This window comes from Poecilia latipinna, unplaced genomic scaffold (genome assembly GCF_001443285.1).
Source record: "Poecilia latipinna isolate Pla-1442-1.1 unplaced genomic scaffold, P_latipinna-1.0 Scaffold143, whole genome shotgun sequence".
NCBI lineage: Eukaryota > Metazoa > Chordata > Actinopteri > Cyprinodontiformes > Poeciliidae > Poecilia > Poecilia latipinna.
The window spans coordinates 124,801-134,882 of NW_015112759.1; positions in this window are offsets into that span (position 1 = coordinate 124,801).

Here is a 10,082-nt window from a genome sequence, read left to right on the forward strand (position 1 = left end):
AAAAAATATAAAAAAAAATCCTTTTTTTTTTTAAGTTTTTTTTTTTTTTTAAAAAAAAAATTTTTTTTTTTTTTTTTTTTTTTTTTTTTTTTTGCCAAAATGTATTTATGTATTTATATTTGTTTTGGTAAAATTACATTTTTATCCAAAAATGATTCGAAGTATTATTTTAGGAAGGTGAATATTCACTGATCTCCGATCCAAAACCACACAGCATTCTGGGTGATGTAGGCAAAGGAAAGGCTTTAGCAGCTCAACTTCTCATTGTTACCTAAGAAAGGTTGGTGGAATCAATTCACTCATTTGTTACCTAGCAACAACCTCTTGAGTAACCTGCTTTAGGTTTCACCAGCGCACCTCATAAAATAAAATAAAAAACAACAACAGTGTGACATGAAAACTGTGGATGAAACAGGAAAAGTCATACAACCAGATATTTAAAACAAAAAGAACAAATCAATAGTTATCAATAGACTGATATGAAACGTTTATTATGATAAGTGTTTCAGCCATATCGTCCAGCCCAACATATTAATGACAAAAACAAAATCAAAAATAGACTCAAGCTTTTCCACAGCACTACGCGTTGTATCACAATTACAGCGGAAGACCATAAAATGATCATTACTGACATTACTGTCAGTCTTTTTTCTCTGGATGCTCCAGTATATGATGGTGAATGGGCTGCAACGCAGAGAGATGCAGTCTGACTTCAGCTGAGTGTGGCTGAGGGGGGCCAGAGGAAGCTGTGGACTCCAGGCTCAGCAGAGGGAGCTCTTTCTGTGTGAGTCTGACTGGATCGGCTCACGTCGGGCTGTTGAAGGGGATCAGTTTTTGTTTAAGGAAAATGAAACATTTCCATGTGTTTCTGTGACAGCCTGGTCACCTGACTTTTAAGCATCGTTGTGTGAACCTTTAACTGTTAAAGTTAGGAGTGTTTTAACCAAAGTGATGCTTAGGAGAAGAAGAAAATCAAAATAAAGTTTAAAAACTACAGGACATTATGCATGTCCTTCAGAATTGAAAAGACCTGCTTGTTTCATAACCGTTGTGTCTTTGCTGAGGCTTTTGCTTTGTTTCAGTGAAACCTCTCCACTCCGGTATCGTTGCCTGTAGCTGTTCCAGAGTCAAGAAGCTTGATTACTACTGTGAGTTCACCAGACATGACAGGTTCCCAAGACTTCACACAACATTTTTCTTCATATCACATGCTCCTGCACATGCAGTCACGATAAATGGAAACCATTTCTCTCTGTCTGTCTCTCTTTTTATTGACTTAGCTAAAACATAATTCATATGTTCCGGGTGAAAACAGAACAAAGCCTGGAGAAGAGGGATATCAGACTGTTAAACTTTAAAATCTTTAGACAGAGGAGCTTCAAGTGGGGAAAGCAGAAGTTTACAGTCACTCTGAAGACAATAGGGCTGTGGAAAAAGTTCTGGGTTTGATTCCAGGTTCCTCCTGCCACATGTCAATGTGCCCCTGGGCAAGGCGCTTCACCACATTAAGTGTGTCATGTATGAGTTTTTTTTTTTTCTTTCTTTCTTTGCAGTATTGTGAGTACAGTTTTGTGAATCTGACTCTGGCTTAAAGCAGCAGAATGTAATCACACCATCCCTACTTTTTAAAAGTCTCTTTTAATGAGATGCCTGAGAAAATGCTTCCCTTCCCCCACCTGTTGCTGTAAACAGCTAGCCAGCTGAAAAACGCTGCTACACTTTCCCCTCATTTACAAGCGAGCCAAATTCAGCTGTTTGGAAATAGTTCAGTTCACAAAAAGTGCGAAACAGGCCTGGTGTGGAAACTGAGGGAACGAGGCCCGTGATTCCTATTACAGTCATCAGCTGCATGTCGGTTAAGCAACCAAATGCAAACTGACTGCTTGAGCAGATATGTTGACAAATTAACTTGCTAAGAGCAGCTTTTTATGGCTGTATTCCTCTAACAGCAGCGTGGTAAAACAGTGTAATGTTTTTATTGAATAAGGACTTTAATATTTTATTTATTATATTTTCATTCTATGTTTTTGCTTGAGGTCGCTTGCAAAATTCAAACAATACAATAAAGAATTATTAAATCTTATTAATGCATTGTTGTTTTAAATGAAAACAATTAGTCTGAAATTCACCTTCTGAAATGGAGAGGAATTATAGAACTTTTTTTTTTCCGTATTTGCTAAAACTGTTACTATCTTATGACAGAATGTTATGACACACATAATCTGTGAAAAATCTAGCTCCTCTGCCTTCTCCCAGTGCTAACTAGAAACAACCAATCAGAGCCAGGAGGCGGGACTTAGCGCTGTCAATCAATACTGTGTTTTTGTCAAAGTCAAGTGTGTTTGTCACCCAGTTTATGTCAGCTTGTGAGTTTTTCTGTTGAAGGAAGTGTAATTTTTTTATTTTATTTTATTTTTTTTTTATTGCCCCAGATATGATGGCTACTGGTTTCAGCTTCCAAACCAGTTTTATCTGTTTTCCAGACTCTTATTTTGATGTAGGACAGGAAGTAGTTTTAAGATTCCATTGCTTCACCACATTTATGTCATTTGTGTGGCAGCATCCTGGCTATACACTAATAGAAAAACAGTGATGGAACGGCTGTCAAGATTCAAGCACATTTCATAAGAACTAGCTAAATGTTAGCCACTAACAATGCTAATGTTAGCATCTGTTTCAGAGCTTCCTGTTAGTGATAAACAAAAAGGCCATTCGAAGGTTTTGAAGGCTTATTATTTCAATACTGAAGTAACGAGCCTGATCAAACAATGAGCGGTTTAAATCTGGACAGGACATTTTGGTTTAAGATGTGAGTCATTTGTTTTAAACCAAATCTCAGAGTGGAAAAACAAAATAAACTGTCTGCTTCTAGTCCACTAATTTGTTTCTCTAATAAGACTAATATGCTGTTGGGGAGCCACAGCAGAATACTCTTCATGAAGAAATACCTGCAAGCATTACTGAACAACAGCAAAGATGAGTGGGCCTCAAAACACGAGACTCCTATGAGGACTTACAGAAGATAATTGAGACGTTTGCTGCCAAATATGGTTTTACAAGCTGCTGAAATATGGACTGCTTCTACATTGTGGCCTATCATTTCTTCAAATAATGGAGCGCCGCATTACGTCAATGGTTCATCTGGGGGTTGCTTTTACAAACTTTTTTTCTCAGCAGCAATCACTAAAGTATTAACAAAGTCTGCCCCGCCCCTTTCAGCAAGCATAAACATAAAACACAGTTGCATGTTGCTCCCATCATTTCCAAACCAATAATAATAATAATAATAATATTAACATAAAAAACATTTCCATTCATCTGCACACACTGCGGGACGGGTCGTCTAGAGGTGATTGGGAGAGTGAATTTCCATGGCGACAGTAATGAGCGAATGAGGTCGAGTGCAAGGACCCGGGGCTGCGATGCGCTTTGTACCTCTCTTTGTCCTCATAACAGTGGAAATTAAGGGACGCAGGAACAACAGGATTGAGTACACATGACCTAATGAGGGTCCGGGCCGAGCCAGGCCTCCTGGAGGTGGGGAGGAGATGGGGAATGTGGGTAAGGAGGGAAGTATGAAAGGAAAAAACAGAGATTGGATGTTGTGTCACTTCCAGGTTTGTTTTAACGGTATGGAAAGATTTCACAAAGAACAGTTTAGGACATATCTGACGTTTAGATAACAATGTTCCACGCGAACAGTCCCTTATGTCCTTATCACCTACCTTCCCTCCTTCCACTGTCCGCTGACTGCGCTGATGAGAAGCGACAGCACTTCTCATTAAATACGAAACACCGGTCACATGTGAAATTGACCCCAAAAGTGTTCCTGGCTTACTCTGTCCAACCACTGGGCTTTAGTCCCATCAGCCCCCTCTGGCAGGGAGCGACCAAAGCTCCGGAGGTGTCAGGTATGGAGAGGGGAGAGGCTCGGGTTTTGTTTCTGATCACCGGATGTGGTGGCTCTTTCAAACTGGAGGCCCTTCTCTTTGTTTGGCCGATTGTTCCAACTCAGAAACATTTGTCTCCTTAAAATGGTAGGAGTTGTTTATGGAACATCAACCTGCATCAGCAAGTTTTTTTCAGTTATCAGTGAAGCTAAGTTAGTAGAAGTAATGAATATTCACTATTGTTCAACGTTAAAGGCCACAAAAAATATTTTGTGGCCACAAAATGTTGGGACTCCTTACCTCCTTAGCCATGTTGGGACTTTCCTGTTTAATTGTCTATTGAGTTGTTGTTGTTTTTTTTGTTGTTGTTGTTTTTTCTATAAAGAAACATTTTGGTTAAATAAAAATCAGTTTAAATCTAAATTTGTATGACTAAGTTTTAGGGTTTTTTTTTCTAAAGCATTTTGAGATTTCAAACTAGCACCGGTAGCGTTGGTATGATTCCATAAGTGCATGTTGAGAGATTTTAGATTTGCTGGTGGACAAATAATCAGAAGTTTGTCTTCCATTTTTGGGACTTTCCTGTTTAATTGTCTATTGAGTTGAAATTTGGGACAAAAACATTTAGTTATTTTTTTTATCTGTTATTTTCAACTTGTCTGGACATCTGGTCTAGACTTCTACTGAACTGTAGCCTCATCTATGAACTTTTTCAGTATCTTTTTGAATGAATAAATAAATAAACCTCCTGTGTGACTAACAGTTTGGGCCAATGTCCAATAAACAGTATTTGCCATGATGATTTGCTGTAACACACTGTATACTTGCACATTAATTGAAAAACATACCTGAACTGACTAACAGTAGTTATTGTTCCTTGTTTCCATGCATCAGCATGTGTGTGCGAGGCCCAGCTGCAGTATTATTGAACGTGGCAGCTTCTGACAACTTAATAGGATGTTTAATTTTCATGTCAAACTTCCTGCGCTGCGGCTGCTCCACGTTTGGGCCCTTTGACATTTTTTTTTTTTTTACATGTCCCTCAAAACAAACACACATGCGTAAATACAAACACAAAGTGACCTCAGATCACCTGCAGCACGCATTAATAATTGCAGTGGCTCAAACAGAGAGCCAGCACACATGGCGTTTGTCTGCTCCGACTCTGAGGCTGCGCTTTGAGGAATGTAAAATACCTTGCACTGACGGGAAAGAAAAAAGACTGCGCTATTTTTTCAGATCGTTCTCTAGGGTCATAAGACATCATGTTTGTCATCACTTGCAGGCCGCTAGGATGACCTGCATATGAGACGTGATACTCTGGGTTCAGCAGTATCGCTTACACCTACTGATGGCTATCTAGCAGCCATGTCTGCTCTCTGTCTCCGTGTCAGATGATGATAAAAGACGTCTTCTAATTCTCATAAAGCGATGACTCCAGGTTTATGGCCCCATGCAGCCATTGTTGACATATCCAGCCTGACTATTTGGAGTAAAATAACTGCTAGTAAGAATGTTTCCATGAAAACAACTGGGGAAGGCCCCCAGGCAACCGCTATTTACATGTCTTGTGCTCTTAGAGCGGATCTGTGTGTCTTCTAGAAATGAGTAAAACAGACAGCGCAAAACAGAGGAAACAGCAACCGAGTACACAGGGATCTGACTTATAAATTTGAATATCAGCACCAAGGGTGGCCCAAGACGTTTTTGGGGCCCTAAGCAGATTTTCATTTTGGGGGTCCACCATAGGAACATGTCAACCCCAGATGCTTTATCGCTCCTCAGCTACTCTTTGTGTGTGACATGCTTGCCATCATGAGCTTCATTTGTAATTAGCTTACACCATACTGGTATTGTTATGGTTATTGATGTTAAACTTAAAGGAGTAACAAACCAAGAAAAAAACTATGGCTTTTGAAATGCGGGGTGATATTTAAGTGTGCCATATTATTTTAACTATTTGAAAGTAAGAACAGCAGATAAACTCTAAATTTACAGCAGACAAGTTTGATATCTTGTATTTCCCCAACAGTGGCAGCTGCCAACATTAGCAGGACAACATTAGCCGATTATTTATGTAACAACTACAACATAACATAGAAATTTTTTTTTAATGTATAGTACGATTTCGTTTGTATTACTCAATGTTGTAAAAAAAAAAAAAAACATTAATATGTGTTTTAATGCTAGCTTGATGCTCTTGTGGGCCCCCTGGTGGAGTGGAGGCCATGAGCCACAGCTTAGCTCTCATATTTGTTAGTTTATTTCAGTCATTTACAGTTTAAATTGAACAACATGTCACATCTTAACACGAACAAAAGTTCTGAACAAAAAACACTAGTTTGAAAAATATATTATCTTTGCTGTAATACAGGCATATGCTTTTGGCCGGCTGTGATAAGAAATATCTACCAGGCGGTAGTGCTTCTATTACCAACCTAAAAGAAGCAAGATGTCATACTGTATTACACTTAGGATGATTCATTTCCAAAGCATAAAAACAACAGCAAACAACCGTTAACGCTATCTGAACTCTGCGGACTGTTTTTGTGTGCTACTGTTATTTGTGTTTGTGCGGCAAATCAAGCGAAGGATGAGGCAACTGAAAGTAAAACAGGCATTCCCCCCCCCCCCCCCCTTCCACATGTTATGTACTCTATGTTTGCATGTACACAAAGCAAGTGTCAGAAAAAGTTCATCAGTGTTTGTGTGTGGGAGGAAGCAAGGTGGGTTTGGAGAGGTTGTCAGACTGAAACAGGTCCAGCTGCTCAACTCTCTCCCTCTGCCCTCATTAGATGGTTAACCACTGTCCTGTCACACACATAAAACATCACAACCCAAACTGAATGGCCGTGTTTACTAAACCAAAGCAAGCTGACTGCTGTACGGCCTGCCAAGTCATTAACTGGGGGTAACTTTCAGGCTTGCTTTTGTAGTACAGCAATTAATCAGTTGTCTTCATTTTGGACCACTGGATCTCGGAATGACATCCTATCCAACTTAATCAAGCTCAACATCTGAAAACCAATGTGATTCATGACCTGGCTAGCGTCTATTAGCTACACACACCCATGGCAATATATTTCACAGTATTTTATACATTAAAAGTGTTCAGCTACATACTATAAGTTATGTCTAAAGGATTTAATGAAACACAAACTGTCAAACATAAAAATACACATTTTATTTCAACAGCCATTACTGTTTTAAGGCTCCCACATACTTGGGCGTATTTTGCCTGTACAGTGAGCTGTGCGGACTTCACACACTATCTGCAGACTGTTGAGATTTCTTAGTCAAATGTACTGATTGCATATGTTTCTTGTGACAAAATGTGTTCATTTCCCACAATCTGAATGGGTAGCAAGTTTGATGAGCTAGTTGGTACCTAGCCCCATTTCTTCTCCACCAGGGCAACTGTCATGGTGCATGTCGTTGTGAACCTGGTTGCGGCAACTCTCTACCATATCACATACAAAACAAAAGTGTGAACACCTTTTCCAACAGAGCAGTTTATTGTACAATACTAAGTATGCATACGCAGTTGCAAAGATTTACCTTTACGTGGATGTGGCCAGTTGACGTCCACTTTGAGTGCACACTAAGTCCGTTTCAATAGAAGAGTGAAGTACGCCTGAGAAAATTTGGGCCTTCAAACACAGGGTAGTTATGTTGAAGTTTGATTGGTTGTTGGTGAGAAACCTTGGTGTTTCCCATGCAGAAGTCCACCCTCAGGGTGTTATCAACATCTGCCATCCAACTCTCACAGGAAAACATCCTCAGATCACCACCTACATAGATTCCATCGTAAAACATGGACCAACGCCTTTTGGACTTCAGTCCCTTGTCTCTTTACAAGATTGTGTCAGCCTGACAGTAAATCATATTAATCTTCCATTTCAATAAATATTTTAACACTTCTTTTCTCCTTTCTGACAGTCTTTTTCACATGGGTCAGACATCTGTCTAAAACCGTGACAATCTGGGCATGCCGAGGGCTTCAGCCAATGGTAGTAAGAAGGTCTCTCTAAGTAACTCATCTTTGAATTATTTGTACGCATCGACAATGTTTGGAGCTGTGATTCTCAATATATCACATCACTATAACTTCTGGATGTAAATCAGAAGTTTACAACCAACAGGATGTAAACTTCTGCTTGGAGTATGTTTCAATGAGAAACAAATTAACAGTAAATCTAAAGTCCGAATTCTAAGTGGAAAAGTACAACTGCATTCAATCAAATGTTAATTTGCATTTTTAATTTGTGCTAACCTAGTCATGAAGACCGTCAGAACATCCTGCAGCCTGTTCAAACTTGGAACTGGAAGACTTTGACAAGAAAGACACCATTTTTAGATCCAACTTCTGGCTTTAAAGGTCATTTTTTCCCGGTTCACCATGACCCACTTCAGTTTGTAGATGCCGTTCTTCAAATTTTCTCTGGTGCACTTCTCTTTTATGAAGTTTCCGATGAAGCAAAGACTAACGTGTTAAACAAAAACACTTTTAATTTGTTTTTAGTTGACCATGAAGCATTGAACTTTTAGCCGAAGATTGTCTTGTAATAATTAGGTATAGAATGTTACTGCTGTGCAACAACACTGTAAATTTTATTCCCTACATCCTGATGCACTCTCACTATGCAAAAAGGAAATGCACTGTAAGTGCGGTAATTAATTTTTTTTTCTCATGTAGACCCACTTAATATGGGTTTAGTACCTGCCTTATCTCTTAACAGCAACCAAGTCTGAGGTGGAGGCATAAACACACCGGACTGCTTGATATTAAAAGTTGTTTGAGTTGCTAACTGTAGCCAGATCTGCCTAGCATGTTGGTAGCTGCTTGCTAATTACAAGCCGAATCTACACTAGGAGGTTGTTGTGTCACCGGGTTCCGGGAACAATCTGCCGATTGTTGTGTTAGAAGATTGGTCAGACAAGTGCAACCCACTGCCCCCATCCTCAATTATCCCCATTTAATACTTCTGCTTCAAGGTGCCTGAGCTGAGAAGTATGGAAAAACTGAGGAAGCAGATGAAAAGCGAAACCCATCAGACAGATTGGGAAAAAAATGGTGGAATCGATTGTTTGCCCACTCCTTGTTGGGACAAAACTCTTGAATGCTAAGAACGGCAGCAAGCAAAGGAGGGGGCTTTAGCAGCGGGTATTTTCAGCAAATGAAGCGTGCAGTGATCCTTAGCCTAATGAGCTCAGCTGCACCCCCGCCTTCCAACCTCCACCCTCCGCCCGCCAGCCTACCTACCCAGCCGGTAGGAGCAAGAGACGGGAGAGTGGGTATAAAGGGTCGATTATGAATTGAGTTAATGAGCCTGGATTTGGGGGAGGCGGTGAGGGGTGGATGGGGAAAGGGTTGCCTGAGAATTCACCCGCTACCCTTCTCCCTCCATCCTTCCTCTTGGCCTGCCAGGTGAAAAAAAAAAAAAAAAAGAAGTCCAGCAGGTGTTTGTAAAGGGTACTGATTCTCCATGACGGTTTCCCAGCGCTAAAAGTGGAACGTGTCAAATTTTCCAGATGTGACTGCAAAGTGATGTACCTGACAAGTTCTTGGAGCAATGCGCCGCAGCTCGTCCAGATGCTTAACCCAATGAACTCTTTGAAAGCAAAATAACTTCTTTCATTTGACTGAAGGATACGTTTCTTCCAGAGAACAGGAGCAGCTATGTGAATTTGTGTTTATTCACCCGCGTTCCTTTGTCAGTCTGTCCGCCCTCGCTGGTGTGAGAAAGAAGAGGTGAGTCTGTGGACACGCTGAACCCTGTGGTCGGGGCCGAGCCTGGAGAGTAAGCGAGGAGGGTTAGTGTGTGTGTGTGTGTGTGTGTGTGTGTGTGTGTGTGTGTGTGTGTGTGTTTGCGTCTCACGTTGTGCCTCTACGAGGGCTTGGCTTATTCAGGCTGAATTCAGCTGCAGGCAGGATCCCCGTCAGAACTCCTGCGCATCGCCCCACTGAGCTCGCCTCAGCACCCCAACTCCATCAGCCAGCCATGTGACTCGGGGGCCAGGAGCCAGGAAGACCAGCGGCAGACTGAAGAGGCACAGCCTCATGAGCGGGGAACATTGTTTAAATCTATCGGCTCCATTTCCAGTCTAATCTAGCAGATTTTTTCCTTTTTTTTTTTTTTGTAGCTGGAAATCTGTGTCACACCACTTATCTGCGCGATTTATCAAGCGCCC